At 41.0% G+C, this 22761-nt stretch overlaps 1 pseudogene; it reads right to left on the reverse strand.

Moving 5' to 3' along the window:
- Window positions 1–9150: 9150 nt before the first annotated feature.
- LOC129667658 (nascent polypeptide-associated complex subunit alpha-like) overlaps window positions 9151–22761 on the reverse strand; it is a 56508-nt pseudogene continuing 42897 nt past the window's right edge.

The raw sequence follows: 22761 nt of genomic DNA on the forward strand, positions 1-22761 counted from the left end.
AAATTTTGAATCATAATCTGTTAAAACTTGAGCGTTTACAGCATCCTGGAAAATTCATGGTAAGAATCTTTAGTCTTTCCTTGCTAAATCTGAAATTAAAACTGCCAATGCAAACTTTGCCTATCAGTGTGTTTTCACTTAAATGATATAAATACTCAAAAAGCTCTGTCAGTCATTGAATTATGCTCTACCCCTGACTTAAAACAATACATGTGTGATTGATGGCACACAATAACGTACAAGCTAAAGGAGATACCTGCCATATGCTGATTATCTATCCTTTAATCTCAGATGAGCCCATTTCCATTAGGTTTGGTAAGGTAAGGTCCTTTCACTAATGGTGCTGTTGTTCACTTTATTTGTCGACAGTGTTTGTTTTTAATGTGCACATTATTTTTATTCAAATGTGCTATTTTTTATGTCTTCAACCAAGTTAATAAAATTTAATCTTTTAATGATAGCTGCATAAACCAGGAAGCATACTGCCGCTAAAGGCTGACTTTTTGTATCTAGAATGCACTAAGTCAAAATACTAAACACCAAAAATATCATCTAATCAATATCACTAAATGGGAAAAAATAGACAGACAGCTCCCAAAAGAAGTACACATGGCCAATGCATGCAAACTTTTACATTTTAATTTTGTGTATATGGATGCTTTGCTTTTGTGTATAGACTATGCGTCATGTGCATTCAGTGCCCAGAGAAGAGGGCATTGGATCTCATGGGACTAGAGCTACAGATGGTTGTAAGCTCCCACGTGGTCTTCTGGAAGAGCAGCCACTAGGTAGCCTGCATTGCTCTAGCTTCAGTTCCTGTATCTTTTAAATGTGCAACATCCTTAGCTAGTAGGAAAATAGGAATAAAAACTACATTGAGATTCCATTTCACCAAAGCCAGACAGCAACAACCAAGAAAACAAATGACAAAAATAAAACTGCTGGTGAAGATATGGAGGGAAAGGACCACAACACATGCTTATATTAGTGCAGCCACTATGGAAATCAGCATGCTGTGCTTATAGGAATAATTGTTCTAAACAACAATTAAAGAATATAATAAGAGCTGGAGAGGACAGGAACTCCACAAGGAGAGCAACAGAACAAGAAAATTTGAACACAGGGAACTTCCCAGAGACTCATATTCCAACCAAGGACTATTCATGGAGATAACCTAGAACCCCTGCACAGATATAGCCCATGGCAGTTCAGTGTCCAAGTGGGTTACATAGTAATGGGAAGAGGGACTGCCTCTGACATAATCTGATTGGCCTGCTCTTTGATCACCTTCCCCTGTGGGGGGAGCAGCCTTACCAGGCCACAGAAGAGGACAATGCAGCCACTTTTGATGAGAACTGATAGACTAAGATCAGAAAGGAGAGGAGAACCTCCCCTATTAGTGGACTTGGGGAGAGGCATGCATGCAGAAAGGGGAGGGAGGGTGGGATCGGGAGGGGAGGAAGGAGGGGCTTATGGTGGGATACAAAATGAATAAAGTGTAATTAATAAACATTTTTTTAAAAGTTAAAAAAAAGAATAAAGTGATCATGAATTTGAAAGAGCAAGGAAGAAACTATGTAAGTGGGTTTGGAGGGAGGAAAGGAAAGGGGAAATGATATAATTATCTATAGTTTCAAAAATTAAAAAGATTTTTTTTCTTTATTAATTACACTTTATTTACTTTGTATCCCCCTTGTGGTTCCCTCCCTCATCCCATCCCAATCCCTCCCTTCCTCCACCCTCTGCCTGCATGCCTCTCCCCAAATCCACTGATAGGGGAGGTCTTCTTTTCCTTCCTTCTGATCCCAGTCAATTAGGTCTCATCAGGAGTGGCTGCATTGTCTTCTTCTGTGGCCTGGTAATGCTGCTTCCCCCTCAGGAGAGGTAATTAAAGAGCAGGCCAATCAGTTCATGTCAGAGACAGTCCCTGTTCCCATTACAATGGAACCACTTGGATACTGAACTGCCATGGGCTACATCTGTGCAGGGGTCTTAGGTTATCTCCATGCATAGTCCTTGGTTGGAATAGCAGTCTCAGGAAAGACCCTGTGCTCAGATTTTTTGATTCTGTTGCTCTCCTTGTGGAGTTCCTGTCCTCTCCAGATCTTAGTTTCCTACTTCTTTCATAAGGTTCCCTGCACTCTGCCCCAGGGTTGCCCATAAGTCTCAGCATCTGCATTGATAGTCTGCAGGGCAGAGCCTTTCAGAGGTCCTCTGTGTCAGATACAGCCTGGTAGTGGTGGCACACACCTCTAGCCCCAGCACTCAGGAGGCAGAGAGAGCTGAATCTCTGTGATCTCTGGGACCAGCCTGGTCTATAAAGTTTCAGGAGAGCCAGAGATACACAGAAAAACCCTGTCTTGAAAAACCAGGAAAAAAAAGAGAAAATGAGAGAGAGAAAGAGAGTATCATAATCTTTTTCTCATGTGCAGAATCTAGAATCTTGAAATATATGGAATGTAGAATACATATATACACATTTGTGATATATATATATATGGAGGATTATTTCAGGAAATAAAAAGAAAGATTAGTAAAAAAGTAGGAACAAGAAAAATAGTGTGGGATAAGTATTAACAAAGTACAATGGCATGTATGTATTCTCTTCATTTTGCATGGTAATTCAAAATTTAAAAAACAATATGACAGAGACAGTCCCTGTTCCCCTTACTAGAGTACCCACTTGGATACTGAGATGCCATGGGCTTCATCCAAGCAGGGGTTCTGGTTATATCCATGCATGGTCTTTGTTTGGAGAAGAATCAGTCTCAGAAAAGACCCCTGTGTCCAGATATATTTGGTCCTTGTGGATCTCCTGTCAGTGGACTTAGAGAGGGACAGGGAGGAGATGAGGGAGAGAGTAGACTAAGGAGGGAATGAGGGAGGGGGTTACAGCTGGGATACAAAGTAAATAAACTGTATTTAATATAAAAAATAAAATTTTAATTAAAAAACAATATGAATTAAAAGAGAGGAAAAGAATGACGTTTCACTTGGATATTTTCCCAAATTAACTTAAGGAATGAATTAATGCTTCTCAGCTTCGTGTTAAAGTGTAGTTAAAGCAGTAAGTCAGATTCGAAGTGTGAAATATCTAGCAGTCATTCAGTTCTGTGTAAGATGTGGCAGTATTATATAATGTACGGCAGTGCTCTCTGATGATTTCCAGACCATTTATTTACTCCAGACATGTGAGAGAGCCTTATGTTAGAATTCAAAGAACTCTGTTGATGTGTCTTTTAAACTCAAGATTACCAAATACTAATTGACCTAGGTGATACAAAGACATTGAGTTTCTGGAGTAATTTTTAAATTGTTTCAGTATAATCATTATGTTAAACGTGATTTCATAAAAATTACTAAAAATTTATCAAGCATTGAATTAATCTTTATTTAAAAGAAGTAAATTTTCTAAAATAGTGTAAGTATTAAACCTATCAGAGCCAGGTGTGATAGCACACACCTATAATCTCAGCACTCAGAGTGGCAGAGGCAGGAGGATCTCTGTGAGTTTGAGGCCAGCCTGGTCTACAAAGTGAGTTCAGGACAGCCAAGGCTACACAGAGAAAGCCTGCCTCAAAAAAGCAAAAACAAAATTCAAAACAAAACGAAGAAGACTATCAGCCAGGCAGAGTAGCAAATGTAGATCCACCCAATGTTGGGAAGGCTGAGGCAGGGTTGCAAATTCAAGGCCAGCCTGAGCTACATGGCAAACTCTACGGAAGCAAAGCCTACCTAGCCAGACACTGTCTCAGAAACAAGCAATATAGGGCTGTAGCTATGGCTCAGTGGTATATTACTTACAGGTTTGAAAACTTAGATTCAACCCCTAGTACAGCACCCCTAACCCCCAAAAAATAAAACTCCAGAATATGCATTATTTCTCACCCAGTCATTCTATATTTTTAAGGATCTTACATTTTTAAAATGAGCCCAATGGCACGGCAGGTAAGAGCACTTGCTTTCACGGAGGACCTAGATTCAGTTCCCAGCACCTACTTCTGTAACTTGAATTCCAGAGTATCCAACACCTTCAGTGGGTGCTGGGCATGCATGAGGTGCACAAACAGACTTGCAGACAAAACACCCGTACCTCTAAAATAAAATAAACGGGCCTAATAAAATTCTAAAACATTAACTGAAACGTAATTTTCAAAATGTTTTGATTGAAGGAAATGTCGAAGTTAACTAAGCGGTTTCTTCTGATGGTTCTCAATATTGTATTTATATTTCTAAGTATTTGACGGTTTTATAATCAGAAGTCGTAAGTTGGTGGCAATTTTAAGGCAGACAGTGGAACTATATCTTCGGGACATATAGTTAACTTTCCCTACCTATGGTCTGTCTATGAATCACTAGACCACATTGGCAGTTTGATATTGTTAAACATCAAAGCATAAACAGAATCTCCAACCTGTAGTTCAAAGAATTAGAAACCACAGAAGAATGGCACACACTGTCTCACAGGAAAGAGCTAGAGAAAGCAAATTATACACAGGATGATGCCATTCCCAAATGCCAACTACTCCCTCATTACTCACGATAAGCCCTGCTGAATGTGATCAGTTTTACGCATTCCAGGCTTTTATGTACTTCAGTCATATAAGACATATTTTATTTTTTAAGAAATGTACAAAAATGCAATCAAGGTACTTTGAACAAGACAAGGCTGTGAACCCACAGAAAGCTTTATTCTGCCCACTAAGGCATTATTCTTAAGATGAAAGTTCATTATTATCTCTTCTAAGATGATACCTTCTCTGTGCCATGGTACTCTTGTTCAATAACTTCCATTTAAAAATTTCTCTGCTTCCAAATCAAAGAAAATATTGAGGTACATGATGTATCTCTGAAGATCTAAGACTCAAAATGTTTTGAGCCGTTAGAAGTGCAACTACAGAGAAACCACAAAGGACTACAAAGCAGGATGAAATATTAGCTGTGGCCCTTCTACAGATTAGAGCCAAAGGAGTGTGTTTGGCTTGTGAAACTCTGATTTATTACTGTTCAACTAACCCCCAATGAAAAGTATTTCAATGTCTCTGATATGGACTTTGGAAATGTCTCTAGGTGTCAAATACAAAAGAGGGAGAGACTGACTTACCATATAGACTGAGTCTATCACTGTCAATAACACTATAAAAGCATAATACAAAATAATTCCCAAATCCCTTCTGGCTAGTAAGAAAGACCAAGACCTAAGCTCAGAAGATTACAAGGTCCTGATTTATGGCCACCATTTTCAACATACTGGCTCGCTTGCTCATAATAAAGTTGAAATCATAATACTCCTTTTATATTTAGGAGCAATCTATTTTCAGGCTCTGGTTCAGGAATCAGAAACATCTATAGAAACATGTTGTTGGAAGTATTATCATGTGGTAAGAATACAAACTCCAAGTGTGACAAGAACAGATTGCTGATTCACCCAACACTGCTTCAAAATAGAATCGAAATAAATGCTTTCATACTGGCTGTGGCTGAACTAATGACAATCCCAACTGCTGAGAAAGATTACATCAGAATTTGTTTAGGTATGTATAGTTTAATGTTACTGGTAGGACTTAATACTTCATGGGTACCTTAAGTTGCTTAATTTGGGGCATTATACTAATAATTAACTAATAATTTCAGACACAGTGGATGAAAGTGTTAATCAAAAGATCATGGCTAGTTTTATGTCAACTGGACACAGCTAGAGTCATTGGAGAAAAACATCAACTGAGAAAATGCTTCCATAAAAATCAAGATCAGGCTGTAGGTCTATAGGATTTCCCAGGGCTGGTGGCCTGAGTTCTATAAAAGCCAGGCTGAGCAAGCCAAGTGGAGCAAGCCAGTAAGCAGTACTCCTTTATAGCCACTGCATCAGCTTCTGCCGCCAGGTATGTGCACTAACTGAGTTCCAGTCCTGACTTCCTTCTATGAGGAACATTGACATGGAAGTGTGAGCTGAATAAAACCTTTTGTTGAGGAATTTTATTCCAGTAACATGGCTGCTCAGATTATATCTGAAGGCCTTCTAGGTCCCACTAGAACAAAGACACCCCTAAGTACACACCTTTAATCCCAAACAATGAATGCAAAGTTAATTTGCATGAGAAGCACCCATGCTCAGAAGTGACATCTACTTGAGTTCCAGACAAAGTGAGAAATCAGAGAAAGAGTTCACAGAATAGGATATGCCCAACTCTCACAAAAAGAGAGATAAAAGAGAGGTGACTTAAGAAAGAGTAGCACAGAAAGAGAGGAGGAGGAGGCAGTTTTACTGGGAGAGTTTTACAGAAACACTTTATAGAGAGAACAAGCTAGACATAGATGAAGACAGAATGAGCCAGAGAATGAGAAGGAGCCAGAAGATCAGAACAGATTGCTAGAGTCAGTTTGAGGACAAGCAAGGCAATTCAGTGAGAAGTGAGAGAAGCCAGATTGAATCAGGCATCTTGGAGAGAAGTTTGAGCCAGAACATCTGAAGTTGTTATTCCAGGTTCATGGGACCCTTAGAGACCACCAGGAGATGACTCAATGCAATTGCAAGAGAGCTTTATTATGAGAGCAATCAAACTCGGGACCCAAGTGTCTCTGACACAGCAGTAGAGAAGCAGGACCCTGAGCTCTGAGTGAACAGGATTTTTAAAGGGAAAGTCTATGAGCAGGGGGTTTCATGGCAGCAAGCAGGGGGGCACAAGTCTTGGCGTTACAGAATTGGGTGAAGTTTAGCAGGGTGGGATGACCTTTTCTGAGGCACACAATCACAATGGCTAAGGCATATAATCACAATGGCTATTTTTCTAAACCATATCTGAAACATTGGGGAGAATTTTCCCACACAATTCTCAACCGATTACCAATGATTATTGCCAGGGAGTTTGTCTCTATTTTCTATGAAGCATTTATTCTGTTCTATTTCCTGGAGGCTGTTGCTAGGAGAGTTAACTTTGTTTTCTGTCAGGTGTACATTCTGTGATATTTCCTGTTACCTGAATTCAGTTCCCAGTCAAAATCTTAATTTCAAAATGGAGCTATATAATGGCTAACTTAAACTCTTCATTGGCTAACTTAAATTCTTCAAAGTGAACCAGTCAGCCAGAGTTCAGAAAGAAATAGAAAGGGTGAGTTTAGTCAGCAGTAAGTCTCAAAGGCTGAAAGCATTCTAGACCTAGATTAGATTATACAGAGGCTAAAAGCTTCCAGGACTAGGCCTACTTAGCAGACAGAGGAGTAAGCATTTGAGACAACAATTACATCAGATGAATATAAGATACACTCTTCCCTCTGAAAGTTGCTTTTGATCATAGTGTTTCATCACATCAATCATAATCCTAACTAGAACAGGGAGTGACTTTGACTCTTAAGTTTCCTTGACCAAACCTTTGGTTCATTCATCCATATGTGCTTTCACACATGTAGGGAACATCTCAGTACACATGGCCTGTGGTAGGTCTCAGAAACACAAGACATAGTAGAGTATGGAAAATTGGGGTTTAGGTCACTTAGTTGTAAGATGATATTTTAGACTGCATCTTTGAATTTCAAATTATAATTTAAAACAACTCCTCTGATTTGGTGATGATTCTGTTAAGCTGACCAAGATTTCAAAACATTTTAAAAATTAGAATGTTTTCACAGTGTGTCAGCAATGAAGAAAATGTCACATGAATGCATGTCAAACCCAAGGCAAAGAGAACTAGAATAAAATAAAATTTTAAAAACAATGCTCTGAAAGTAAGAGTAAAAGTTTTCTCCTGCTATGTAACCATGTAAATGGCATTACTAATAGTGTGAGACATTCCCCTAAAGTCACAGTTTTGTCACATTATAGGACATATTGGCTACATATTAATGTCTTCAACTGTTGATAACAGAGGTAATTTATTTCCAAATCAACACCTTCCCATCTATTCCTTAGAATAGAAAACAATTGCCAAAACCATAAGAATGAAAACAAACATTAATTTGCAAAATGTTGTTTTATTACATTCACAGCTGGAAGGCTAATAAACCCTGGAAAGATATTTTCCATTCTAGTCAGACTCAAATAATAGTGTCTATATCTTCATTTAACAGAAAATAAGTCTGAAAGAAAGATATTAATCTCTAAATCCCTGCCATTCATCATCAAGCACAAATTAGGTAAGTGCCTGCTGCTCCCGCCATTTCAATAATTCACAGGTTCTCCCACAAAGCTGTTTCAGTCACATCTCTAGGAATAAAGCATCTTTACTGCTGAGTTACTGAGGGACTTTAAATAACTGATTTTGTTGTTTCATGAACTAAGTTTCTAGCCAAGCTGAATGGGTTGAACATCATTTAACTACCAGGCTCACTCTTGCCAAAAGAGAGAAAAGTGGCTGGAGGCAAACCTATCCTTGCTCTTCACTCATCGTTCTCTGTCACTGCAGCTTCTTAGTGCTATGACATTGTCTAGGTTTCTGGTGACTGACTACACCAAGTCTCAATTATTGTATGATGGCCAGGCTAAGAGAGTAACTGAGAACCAACCACAGTTTTATAAAAATAACCTTAACAACCTTTCGATACCATACCGATTCCTGTGCAAACTATTTTATCAATAATAACAGAACATAATATCATTGCAAATATGACTGACTTAATTCCAGTAGCCTTTATGCTTAAATTTATATTAAGATAAGAAAAGAAAAAAAAAAAAAAAACAACTCCTCCAACCCCCTGAAGATGTTATTTTTTAATTTTTTTTAATTAATTGTTCTGGATGGCATACACAATAATGATTTTCATGATGTTACCTCTATGTGCTTGTGGCACAGTGCTCTGTTCCCCAGATCCTTCTCCTAGGTCCCTCCTTATCCCCCATTGTTTTCTTTCTTCTCCCACTAGTCCTGGCTACTCCTTCCTATTACATGTATTAGGTTAGGCCCCCTGCTTTCCATCTCATTTAAGAACTCACCTCATGATCTTGTTTCTAATCTTGTGACCTACCTTTATATAAGTATACACGCACAGGCATGTGTATATGATCGTAAAATTAGGTTTGCATATGTAGTACTTGAGGAATTTTTTTCATCCAACAAGAAGCCATAACTTTATCAGTGATAGAAATGGTACAAATTTCAAATCAAGTTGTAGTTCCACTTTTCAAACACCAAAAGGGATGTCCTTGCTGTCAAATAGTTAGATTAATTCCATAAAAGCATTTACAATATCATTACTGTTTCTTCTCAGGGCTAGAACTGCTTTGCTCTCGAGACACTTGCTTGTGACAGAACTGCTTTGCTCTCGAGACACTTGCTTGTGACATGACTAATTCTATGTCCTTAACTTCCACACCTGTTTCATCTACCTCTTCCTCTCCTCTCCTTTTGTACAGCTGAAGTCTAAAGTATTTTCTTGAATGTTTGAAACAGCTTCACCTTGAACTTTGAATTTCTCAGCAGCTGCTAACTGTGCTTGCTGAGACAAATCATCAGTCGTGGCCTCTCCCAAAAACTATGTAGGTATCCGAAGCTGGGCTCTTGTAGACTTCTGGTTTTGTATGACAAAGAGAATATTTTTAGGTTTCTGGAGTTACTCAAGAGTAACCCTGTAACCTGCGGAAGACCCAGTTTGGGCACAGTCTTCCCTGCCTTTTTTTCACTCCGACTCTGCTTTGCTTTGCTGACCTGTCATTCATCCATTTCAGCTGCTGCTTCCAGCTGGGCTTGATGTGTGGTTGTCTGTGTGGAGTCTTGTTCCTCAAGCTCTCTCACTAACCGTTTCGTCACTGTCAGATTCTGTCCCCGACCCTGTCTCAGCCTGAGGCTGCGGCAACTCCTGCTCTGTAGCAGGGACATTTTCTGTGGCTTCACCAGCATTTTGTTCAGAGAACACAGGACCAAGATGGTGGCAGAAGGAGCTTTGAAGAAATCTTAAATGTCAGAGGTTTCAGTGTGCTGCTGTGCTTCAAGCTACTAGTAATAACACTGTACTTCTGCTCTCAGTCCCACTTTATTTGACAAATATTAATGTAATACTATATTAGATCTTGTAGTGGTTTTAAGCACATATCCTCATGATCTGCGGCATGATGCTATGTTCTTGAATAACCCCACTCAACGCAGATTGAGAACATGTCCAAAGAGAGAATTTGCATGCTACAAAAGTTCTAAGAAGATCACTTCGAGCACTACTCACCAAAAGTATTTAAATGACGATCATGCTGGCTGACCCACACTTTGAAGGACTGACTGTAAGGAAAAGGAATGAAACCCAACTAACATTCAAGTGTGGAGGAAAGATACCGTGATTTTCTACTTCCATTTTCCTCCTCAAGCCCTCACTCTGTGGACTCTGTGAACATAGTCTCATTTTCCTCCAAAAGTCTGTGAGGTGATAAAGCACTTGTGGGTTGGAAATAATAATTATTAGTAAGCTTGGTCAAGCCTACACACACCTATTACTATAATACCCAGCATTTTTTTTTACTTTTTTATAATTTTTATTAATTACACTTTATTTACTTTGTATCCCCCCATAAGCCCCTTCCTCCTCCCCTCCTGATCCCACCCTCACACCCCCTATTTCAAGCATGCCCCTCCCCAAGTCCACTGATGGGAGGTCATCCTCTCCTTCCTTCTGATTTTAGTCTATCAGATCACATCAGAAGTGGCTGCATTGTCCTCTTCTGTGGCATGGTAAAGCTACTCCCCCCTCATGGGGAGGTGATCAAAGAGCAGGCCAATCAGATTGTGTCAGAGGCAGTCCCTCTTCCCATTACTATGTAACCCTCTTGGACACTAAACTGCCATGGGCTACATCTGTGCAGGGGTTCTAGGTTATCTCCATGCATGGTACTTGACTGGAGTATAAGTCTCTGGGAAGACCCCTGTGTTCAAATTTCTGGTTCTATTGCTCTGCTTGTGGAGTTCCTGTCCTCTCCAGATCTTACTGTTTCCCACTTCTTACATAAGATTCCATGCACACTGCCCAACAGTTAGCAATAAGTCTCAGCATCTGCTTTGATAGTCTGCAGGGCAGAGCCTTTCAGAGGCCCTCCATGACAGGTTTATAGCTTGTTTCCTGTTTTCTTCTTCTTCCAATGTCCTTCCTCTTTGCCTTTCAGAATGGGGATTGAGCATTTTAGTCAGGGTCCTCTCTCTTGATTAGTTTCTTTAGATATACAGATTTTAGTATGTTTATCCTATATTACATGTCCATATGAGTGAGTATATACTGTGTGTGTCTTTCTGCTTCTGGGACAGCTCAGTCAGGATGATCCTTTCCAGGTCCCACCATTTACCTGCAAATTTCATGATTTCCTTATTTTTCAATGTAGAGTAATACTCCATTGTGTAGATGTACCACAATTTCTGCATCCATTCTTCATTTGAGGAGCATCTGGGCTGTTTCCAGCTTCTGGCTATTACAAATAAAGCTGCTACAAACATGGCTGAGCAAATGTCCTTATTGTGTACTTGAGCCCCTTTTGGATATATGCCTAGGAGTGGTATGGCTGGATCTTGAGGAAGCACTATTCCTAGTTGTCTGAGAAAGTGCCAGATTGATTTCCAGAGTGGTTATTCAAGTTTACATTCCCACCAGCAGTGGAGAAGGGTTCCCATTCTCCACAGCCTCTCCAGCATATGTTGTCACTCAAGCTTTTCATCTTGGCCATTCTGATAGGTGTAAGGTGAAATCTCAGGGTCATTTTGATTTGCAGTTCCCTGATGTCTAATGACGTTGAGCATTTCTTTAAGTGTTTCTCTGCCATTCTATATTGCTCTACAGAGAATTCTCTGTTTAGCTCTGTTCCCCATTTTTTAATTGGATTATTTGGATTGCTGCTTTTCAGCTTCTTTAGTTCTTTATATATACTGGATATTAGCCCTCCATCAGATATAGGGTAGGTGAAGATTCTTTCCCAATCTGTAGGCAGTCGCTTTGTTTTGATGATGGTGTCCTTTGCTTTACACAAGCTTTTCAGCTTCACGAGGTCCCATTTATTGATTGTTGCTCTTAGAGCCTGTGCTGTTGGTGTTCTGTTCAGGAAGTTTTCTCCTGTACCAATGAGTTCTAGGGTATTCCCCACTTTTTCCTCTAATGGATTTAATGTGTCTGGTTGTATGTTGAGGTCTTTGACCCACTTGGATTTTAGTTTTGTGCAGAGTGATAAGTATGGATCTCTTTTCATTTTTCTGCATGTAGACATCCAGTTAGACCAGCACCATTTGTTGAAGATGATATCTTTTCTCCATTATATGTTTTTGGTATATTTGTCAAAGATCAGGTGTCCATAAGTGTGTGGGTTTATTTTTGGGTCTTCTGTTTGGTTCCATTGATCTACCATTCTGTTTCAATGCCAGTACCATGCAGTTTTTAAAACTGTTGTTCTATAGTACAGCTTAAGATCAGGGATGGAGATACCTCCAGAAGATCTTTTATTGTAGAGGATTGTTTTAGCAATTCTGGGTTTCTTGTTATTCCATATGAAGTTGAAAATTTTTCTTTCCAGTTCTGTAAAGAACTGTGTTGGTAATTTGATGGGAATTGCATTGAATCTGTAGATTGCCTTTGTTAAGATGGCCATTTTTACTATGCTAATCCTGCCAAGCCATGAGCATTGGAGATCTTTCCATCTTCTCATATCTTCTTCTAATTCTTTCTTTAGAGACTTGAAATTTTTTTCATACAAATCTTTGACTTGCTTGGTTAGGATTACTCCAAGGTATTTTTTGTCATTGTGGCTATTGTGAAGGGTGTTATTTCCCTAATTTCTATCTCAGCCCTTTTGTCTTTTGTATACAGGAGGGATACTGATTTATTGAGTTAATTTTTTATCCAGCCACTTTTGCTGAAGGTGTTAATCAGCTGTAGGAGTTCCCTGGTAGAATTTTTGGGGTCACTCACGTATACTATCATATCATCTGCAAATAGAGATAATTTGACTTCTTCCTTTCCAATTTGTATCCCCTTGATCTCCTTCAACTGTCTTATTGCTCTAGCAAGGACTTCCAGAACTATGTTAAAGAGATATGGAGAGAGTGGGCAGCCTTGCCTTGTCACTGATTTCAGTGGGATTTCTTTATGTTTCTCTCCGTTTAATTTGATGATGACTATAGGCTTGCTGTATATTGCCTTTACTATGTTTAGATATGTGCCTTGTAACCCTGATCTCTCCAAGACTTTAAACATGTTTGATTTTGTCAAATGCTTTTTCAGCATCTATGGAGTTTATCATGTGGTTTTTTTCTTTCAGTTTATTAAAATGGTGGATCACATTGATGGATTTCCATATATTGAACCACTCCTGCATAACTGGGATGAAGCCTACTTGGTCATAGTGTATAATATCTTTGATGTGATCTTGTATTCGGTTTGCAAGTATTTTGTTGAGTTTTTTGCATCAATGTTCATAAGGGAGATTGGCCTGAAATTATCTTTCTTTGTTGGGTCTTTGTGAGGTTTAGGTACCAAGGTGATTGTGGCTTCATAAAATGAGTTTGGTAGTGTTCCTTCTGTTTCTATCTTGTGGAATAGTTTGAAGAGAATTGGAGTTAGCTCTTCTTTGCAGGTCTGGTAGAATTCTGCGCTGAAACCATCTGGTCCTGGCCTTTTTTTGGATGGGAGACTTTTGATGACCGCTTCTATTTCCTTGGGGGATATAGGACTATTTAATTGATTTACCTAGTCCTGATTCAGCTTTGGTAAGTCAAATCGATCAAGAAAATTGCCCATTTCATTTAGATTTTCAAATTTTGTGGCATATAGACTTTTGAAGTAAGTCCTAATGATCATTCGGATTTCCTCAGTGTCTGTAGTTATGTCCCCCTTTTCATTTCTGATTTTGTTGATTTGGATGGTGTCTCTCTGCCTTTTAGTTAGCTTGGCTAAGGGTTTGTCTATCTTGTTGATTTTCTCAAAGAACCAGCTCTTGGTTTCACTGATTCTTTGAATTGTTTTATTTGTTTCTAATTGATTTCAGCCCTGAGTTTGATTATTTCCAGCCGTCTACTCCTTTTTGGTGTGTCTGCTTCTTCTTTTTCTAAGGTTTTCAAGTGAGCCATTAAGTTGCTTGAATGAGCTGTCTTGAATTTCTTCTTGAAGGCACTTAGTGCTATGAACTTTCCTCTTAGCACTGCTTTCATTGTGTCCCACAAGTTTGGGTATGTTGTGCCTTCATTTTCCTTGAATTCTAGGAAGACTTTAATTTCTTTCTTTATTTCTTCCCTGACACAGCTGTCATTTAATAGCAAGTTCAGTTTCCATGTGTATGTAGGCTTTTTTCTATTTCTGTTGTTGAGGTCCAGCTTTATTCCATGGTGATCAGATAGGATACAAGGGATTATTTCAATCTTCTTGTATCTGTTGAGGCTCGCTTTATGACCCACTATATGGTCTCTTTTGGAGAAGGTTCCATGAGGTGCTGAGAAGAAGGTAAATTCTTTTGTGTTCAGGTGTAAGGTTCTGTACATGTCTGTTAGGTCCATTTGATCCATGACCTTTGTCAGAGACATTGTTTCTTTGTTTAATTTCTGTTTTGTTGACCTGTCTTTTGTTGAGAGTGGTGTGTGGAAGTCTTCCACTATTAATATGTGGGGATCTATGTGTGGTTTAAGTTTTATCAATGTTTCTTTTACAAATGTGGTGGCCCTTGTATTTGGGGCATAGATGTTCAGGATTGTGGTGTCTTCCTGGTGGAATTTTCCCTTGATGAGTATGAAGTGTCATTCTCCATCTCTTTTGATTTATTTTGGTTGAAAGTCTATTTTATCAGATATTAGAATGGCTACTCCTGCTTGCTTCTTGGGTCCATTTGCTTGGAAAGCTGTCTTCCAACCCTTTATCCTCAGGTAATGTCTATCTTTGTGACTTAGGTGTATGCAACAGATTGCTGGGTCTTGTTTACACATCCATTCTGTTAGTCTGTGTCTTTTTATTGGAGAATTGAGTCCATTGATGTTGAGAGAGATTAATGACCAGTGGCTGTTAGATCCTTTGATTTTGATGTTAGCTGTGGTCATGAGGTTGTGAGCTTGTTTGCTTTTTGTTTTACTGTAGTGAGGTTAATTGTTTCCTGTGTTTTCTTGAAAGTAGCTAGTTTTCTTGATTGTATTTTCCTTTCTAGTGTCTTCTGTAACGCTAGATTTGTGTGTAGGTATTGTTGAAATTTGTTTTTGTCATTGAATATCTTGTTTTCTTCATCTATGAAAATTGAGAGTTTTGCTGGCTTTAGTAGCCTTGGCTGACATCTGTGTTCTCTTAGGGTCTGCATGATATCTGTCCAGGCCTTTCTGGCTTTCATAGTCTTTCTTGAAAAGTCAGGTGTGATTCTAATGGGTTTGCCATTACATGTTACTTGGCCTTTTTCCCTTGCAGCTTTTAGTATTTTTTCTTTGTTCTGTATACTTACGGTTTTGATTATTTTGTGGCTGGAGGATTTTCTTTTCTGGTCTAATTTATTGGGTATTCTGTAGGTATCTTGTATTCTTATTGGCCTCTCCTTTAAGTTGAGGACATTTTCTTCAATGATTTTGTTGAAAATACTTTCTGGGCCTTGGAGGAGTGTAAGGAGCGGTGACTCCAAGTGGCCAGCTTTGATATTTAAATCTCAGTGGAGAGATGGCTTTTAGCAGGCCTTTACTAGCGGCAGAGAGCTTGTAAATCATTTCATCTCCTTTTGTTTGTGACAGCAGGTGGGATAGCTTGTGAGGGCCACACCTCTTCCTCTAGCTCCTTGTGCAAATTAACCTATTGTTCTGAGATGTTCTACTGGCAAAAAGTAACTCCTCAAATAATAAAGTGGTCAGAAGGCTGGCAACAGAGGAGGCAGGCAGAGACTTGAGGCTTGCTGCTGACGCTGCTTGCTGCAGCAGTCTGCCTTTTGCCATGGCTGTCGAGTCTGGACCTTTAAAAAGTTTCCTGTGTGCTGTATGTTTATTTTATTAATTTTAATCCTCACGCCCAACTCAAGAACCGTTCAACTCTGCCCGGCTGGCTCTGGCAGAGAAGGGAATCTTCTTTTTCCTCTATTTCTATTATTCTTAGGTTTTGTCTTTTTATGGTGTCTTGGATTTCTTGGACGGTCTGTATCAGGAATTTTTTAGATTTAATATTTTCTTGACAGATACATCAATTTCTTCCATTGTATATTCTACACCTGAGATTCTTTCTTCCATCTCTTGTAGTCTATTGGTTATGCTAACCTCTGTAGTTCCTGTTTTCTTCCCTACATTCTTTCTCTCCACAATTTCCTCCATTTGTGTTTTCTTTAATTTTTCCAATTCTATCTTCATGTCTTGAGCCATTTTGTTGATTTCCTTCACCTGTCTGACTGTATTTTCCTGTTTTTCCTTCAATTCCTTCAGCTGTTTGTTTGAACAATCCTGTTTCTTTTATTTCTTTCAGTGATTTAAGTATTTCCTCTCTAAAGGCCACAAACTGTTTGGCTGCAACTTCCTGTATTTCTTCACGAATGGCCATAATCTGTTTTGCTTTATCTTCTTCTATTTCTTTACAGATGGCCATAATCTATCTGTTTTTATCTTCCTTTATTTCTTTACGGATGGCCATAATCTGTTTGAGTTTATCTTTCTTTAGGTCTTTACGCATTTTATTTGTTTCCTATGTTATCCTCTTCATGAGCATAGATGTTAGGTCATCTTCTTGAATTTCATTTATGCTGGGGTATCCAGGGCTACTTGCCCCTGGATAACTGGGTTCTGGAGATGCCATATTGCTCTGTCTTTTGTTGGTTGAGCTTTTATACTGGCCTCTACCCTTTGGGCTATCATAGGTGTTTGGAGTTAGTTTCTGGTGGTTCCTGGAATCCTGTGGTGGAGAGAATCCCCTTGGCAGGAACATGGTTTTTCCTGAAGGAAGCCTCCTCAGCTTTTTGGGTACAGTCACTGTATGGCTGGTGTTTTTCAAGAGTTGCCACAGTTCACCTCAGGCATAGAGACCTGAGTGGTAACTGTGGTCCTTGTTAAGTTGAGAGGGCTCTCCTCTCACCCAGGGAAGTCCTGGAGACAGCTGCCCTGCTTCTGGGTTTCTTGCTATAAATTTAGTGAGCTGCTGCTGTAACCTGTGTGTCCCTTGGTTTGGTCAGTTTTGTTAAGGATAACTGGTTGCCTCTTGGAGCAGTATCTGGGGGTTGATCTTGAGGATCCCGGGCTTTTGTAGGTCTGAGGTTGGGGCTCTATGCCCCAGTACTCAAGCAGTAATCTGTGGTGAATGAGTACTGCTCTCCTGGTAACAGCAGACTATCTGGTGCACAGCAGGTCCCTGGGTTGGGCCAATCTGTGGGACTTTTTCCAGGAATATACTGGATAGCCTAAGTTCATCCCCTTTGCTTCGTTCCCTGTGAGGATTTCTCCCAACAGTGACTCCAAGTCTCTGGTGTCCTTGGGCACACAGTTCTGTGAGGAATAGTTGGTACAAAGCAGGTCTCTGGGCTGGCAACATGTGTACCTGCCTGCTAGTCTGTGGGACCTTTCCCAGGGATATACTGCATGAACTAATTTGAGTCCCCGTTTTCTTCCTTCCCTGTGGGGTTTACTCCCAACAAGGACTCCCAGTCTCTGTTGCCCTGGGATGCACAGCTCTGTCTGTGCTGGAGAGCTGGGTGCCCAACAACTTTCTGTGCTCCAGGCTTGGGCCCAGTTCAGTGATGGTGGCTCGTACCCACTGGTCTGTGAGACCTTGCCCAGGCAAAGCCTGGGTGGCCCAAGTCAGCACTGTTTCCTTCCTTCCCTGTGGGGCCCTCTCCCGACCAGGATTCCAGTCTCTGTTGCATTGGGGCACTCAGCTCAGTCTGTGCTGGAGAGGTAGGCGCACAGCCACTCTCCATGCTGGCGGCTTTAGCCCAGTTCAGTGATGGCAGTGGGTACCCATCGGTCTGTGAGATTTTTTCCAGGTAAAGACTGAGTGACCCGTGGCCAGTCCCCACTGCCTTCCTTCCCCGTGGGTTTTTCTCGCGACTGGGACTCCCAGTCTCTGGTGTTTTTGTGCCCACCGTTCAGCCTGGGAAGGTGATCAGGACACGCAGGCGTGTGGCACTGGTCTGGGGACCTAGTGCCTGCGGGACCCGGGATCTCTTTCAGGTTCTGGCTGGGTGGCCTGAGAGTGGTCCTGACTGATTCCCATACTGTGTGGGTTCCCTCTGACCTGGAAAACACAATTGCTGTTGTTTTAGGGCCCAGAGTTCAGTCTCTTGGTCGCTGTGCGGAAAATGTTGTCCTGCTCCTCAAAAGCAGTGTTCCCCTGGCGCCGCCATCTTGTCCCCCCCAATATTCAGCATTTTTAATGATGTTTCCCATTCAGCTTCTGTGTATCTCTGTCATTTTCACACACAGTTGTGAGAGAGAAACCTTCATAATCAACAAGATTTCCATGTTCTTCTCTAGAGTTGTGCTGCACCCTCATGGCCTTGCAGTGAATGGAACACCCACTCCCTCTTTTATTGGGCCCACTAAGCTGCTCTTCCTTTCTTTTCCTTATCTTGAGGAATGTTTTGTAGAATATTATACGCCTTTGGTCTCTTCCTTGTGATAAATGTTTGTTCTAATTCCCATATTACCTTCTTCACACAAAAAGCTTGAAACACAAAATTCAAAGCCATTAACAACATGCATCTATTTCTTATTCTGCGACATCACTCTTCTGAAACCATAGCTCAAAATTGACTGAGCAAAGACAAAGGGGGAGAAACTAAAAAACAAACAAAAATAAAAGTTTTTTTTTCAGTGTATCAGCCATGATACAGAAGTAAGTATTTTTGCAAGAATGTCCACACCATAGACTGGTGTGGTGTCTGGATTCTTCCCAGAGGTAAACAAAGAAGTGAACAGCCAGAGACAAATGAGTGAATATTAAAAAAAGGCAGGGGGGGCCAAGATGGCGGCGCCGGGAGAACACTGTGTCTGAGAAGCAGGACAACACACTCCATACAGCGACCAGGAGACTGAACTCTGGGCCCTGAAACAACAGCTATCGTGTTTCCCAGGTGAAGGGAGGCTCCCACGGCGTGGGAATCAGTCCAGTCCACTCTTGGCGGCCCAGCCAGAACCCAGAAGAGAACCTGGCTAACTCGGGGTTTGGATCTCCGGGCTGGTGCCGCAAGCCTGCTTGTCACGATCAATTTCCCAGGCTGATTGGTGGGCACAAGGGGGCCTGAGGCTGAGAGTCCCAGTCGCAAAAAAACCCCACAGGGAAGGAAAGTTGCCAGACTGGTCATGGGTCACCTAGTCTTTCCCTGGAAGTTCTCTCAGAACACGGGTACCTGCCGCCATCACAACTGAGCTCCCGCCGCGGGCGGATAGCAGCTGTGCGTCCAGCTCAAAATCCCTACTCCCTCTTGGGAGGAGGCAAAAGGTGAACAGTAGAATCTGCCACAGACCACATTGTCTGTACCCCAACCCGAGATCGGGGCTGAGAAAACCCAATCCTTTCGGGCACTCCCCCAAACACCACCATAATCCTGCCGTGGCGGAGCAGAAGGATAAAGAGGCGCACAGCGGCTTCACAGTGCCGGAACTCCAGTGCTGCTGGCTGCTCCTAGCAAACAAACTACAGCTCGGGATCTGGGACTGTGGTCATTCTACACGTCCTGAGATTATCCTGGGTCCAGCGCAATAAGGTCTAGCAACAAGTTCTATCATCGGCGCCCCCCTCGACCACTGGCAGAGAAACGCCAGCTCAGGTCTCAGGATCCGACTGAGAAGCCCCAACCCCTGCTGGCACTCCCCTGAGAGCACCTCCATAAGCTTTCCCTAGCAGAGGGGAAGGTCAGAGGAGAAGGACAGAGAGGCAGCTTGCCAAAGACACAGCACCTTCTCTCTAGCTCACCCAGCAGCCCCTAGCAGAGAAACCCAAGCTCTGGATCTGAGGACACTCAACCCCACCTGGTACTCTCTCGGGATCAGCAAACATAGATTCTACCGCCAGGCTGCTTCTGGCAGGGAGATCTGGCCCTGGGATCTGGGATTGAGTACACTCAACCTAACTCTTTCCCGCACCACCCAGGGACCAGTCAATATAACCCCTCCTGGCAGAGGGAAAGGACAGAGAGGCAGCACACAGGAAAGGTGGACACCAAGTCCTGCGGCCACAGTGTCACAGAGCTGACTGTTAGCCTACCCATGCACTTCCGCAGCAGGACCAAAGCACAGAGTAGTGAGCAAGGGGAACCCCTGTGCATTCCAACTGGTCCTGCAAGAGAGTGAGTGAGCCTTCTAGGGAGAGATTGCCCCAGACCCAGGGCCTCTCCACAGAAGCAATCAGATGAGATCCCTGCCACCCACACCCCTATTGTGTGCATCAGAGGGATTCTGGGGATAGCAACCCCAACACTGAAGCCTCTGCCTTACGGGTCCACCAGTGTAATCCAGGCAAACAATCCCTGGATCTCAGTCAGAACTGTGTAATAGTGGCTTGCAGGCCACTGCAATAGTCAGAGAATCCGAGCATGCACACTGCGCCCGCTAAAAGCACATGTGAATAGTGCCAGCATCACATTCCTTACTTAGGCAAAACTGAAACCACAGCGCACACTCCCAAAGCAGTGAACCTCTCTCATCTTCCTGAAAAAACAGTCCAGAAAACAGAAAGAGAGAATCATAACCCGAACTACAATCGAGGAACAAACAGGGAGGATTATAAATACCCAGATGGCTAGAGGCAGATGTAAGAACACTCCCAACAAAAATCAGGACATAATGACCTCACCAGCAACCCCACAAAACAATGAACACTTCAATTCACTCGATATACAAGAAAATGACCTTAAAACTATGTTTCTCCAGCTATTAGAGGCCCATAAAGATGAAATGAACAAAGCCCTCAGAGAAATAGCCAAAGAAATCGAGACTAACCAAGAGGAAACAAATCGTGCTCTCAGAAAAATGACCACGAAAATTGAGGCAAACAGAGAAGAAATGCACAAAGCTCTCAAAGAAATGTCCACACAAATGAAGGCAAATAAAGAAGAAATAAATAAAGCTCTCATAGAAATACAGGCAATTATACCCAAAGAAATAGAGGCACAATTAGTGATACATAAAGAGGAAACGGACAAAAAATTAGAAGCTATCATTGAAAAGCAGGAGTCCACATTCAAACAGTTGAACGAAATGGTGCAAGACATGAAAACAGAATTAGAATCAATAAAGAAAACACAAATAGAGAAAAATCAGGAGCTGGAGAACATAGAGAAAAGATCAGGCACTACAAAGGTAAGCATCACCAACAGAATACAAGAAATGGAAGAAAGAATCTCAGGAGCCGAAGATACACTTGCGGAAATTGACACGTCTCTCAAAGAAAAAATAAAATCAGAAAAGTTCCAAACACAAGACATCCAAGAAATCAAGGACACCATGAAAAGACAAAACCTAAGAATAATAGGAGTAGAAGAAAAAGAAGACATCAGGCTCAAAGGTCCGGAAAATATTTTCAAGAAAATTATAGAAGAAAACTTTCCCAACTTAAAGAAGGAGATGGCCATAAACATACAAGAGGCCTACAGAACACCAAGTAGACTAGACCAGAAAAGAAATTCTTCACGTCACATCATAGTCAAAACACTGAACCTACAGAACAAAGAAAAAATTCTAAAAGCAGCAAGGGAAAAAGGCCAAGTAACATATGAAGGTAGACCTATCAGAATCACACCAGATTTCTTAACAGAAACTATGAAAGCCAGAAGGGCCTGGACAGAAATCATACAGTCCTTAAGGGACCACAGATTCCAACCCAGACTACTATACCCAGCAAAACTTTCAATCAACATAGACGAAGAATTCAAGATATTCCAAGACAAAACCAAATTTAAACAATATCTACATAGTAACCCAGCTCTACAGAAGTTACTAGAAGGGAAACTCCAAACCAAAGAAAACAACTACATCAAAGGAAACAGAGGAAATAGATAACTACACAACAAAAAAACCAAAAGAACACAAGCAATGAAACTCAGTGCACCACCAACCCCAGATCTAAAGTAAGTAACAATTGTTGGTCACTAGTTTCTATCAACATCAACGGACTCAACTCCCCAATAAAAAGACACAGACTAACAGAATGGTTGCGGAAACAGGATCCAACATTCTGCTGCATCCAAGAAATGCACCATGGAATAAAGCTGGACTTCAACAACAACAGAAATAACAAACAGCCTACACACACATGGAAACTGAACAACTTGTTACTCAGTGAAAGCTGGCTTAAGGAAGAAATAAGAAAGAAATTAAAGACTTCCTAGAATTCAATGAAAATGAAGGCACAACATACCCAAATTTATGGGACACATTGAAAGCAGTGCTCAGGGGAAAATTTATAGCACTAAGTGCCTGCAAGAAGAAATTCGTAACATCACATACAAACAACTTAATGGCCCAACTGAAAACCCTAGAAAAAAAATAACCAGATACACCAAAGAGGAGCAGAAGGCTGGAAATAATCAAACTCAGGGCTGAAATCAATCAATTAGAAACAAATAAAACTATTCAAAGAATCAATGAAAAAAAAGCTGGTTCTTTGAGAAAATCAACAAGATAGACAAACCCTTAGCCAAACTAACTAAAAAGCAGAGAGAATCTATCCAAATCAACAAAATCAGAGATGAAAAGGGTGACATAAGTACAGACACAGAGGAAATTCAAACAATCATTAGGTTATACTACAAAAGCCTATATGCCACAAAATTTGAAAACCTAAATGAAATGGACAATTTTCTTGATAGATTCCATCTTCCAACATTAAATCAAGATCAGGTAGAAAGACTGAACAGCCCTATATCCCCCAAGGAAATTG

Source organism: Psammomys obesus, unplaced genomic scaffold (genome assembly GCF_907164565.1).
Source record: "Psammomys obesus unplaced genomic scaffold, mPsaObe1.curated_primary_1811, whole genome shotgun sequence".
Classification (NCBI taxonomy): Eukaryota; Metazoa; Chordata; class Mammalia; order Rodentia; family Muridae; genus Psammomys; species Psammomys obesus.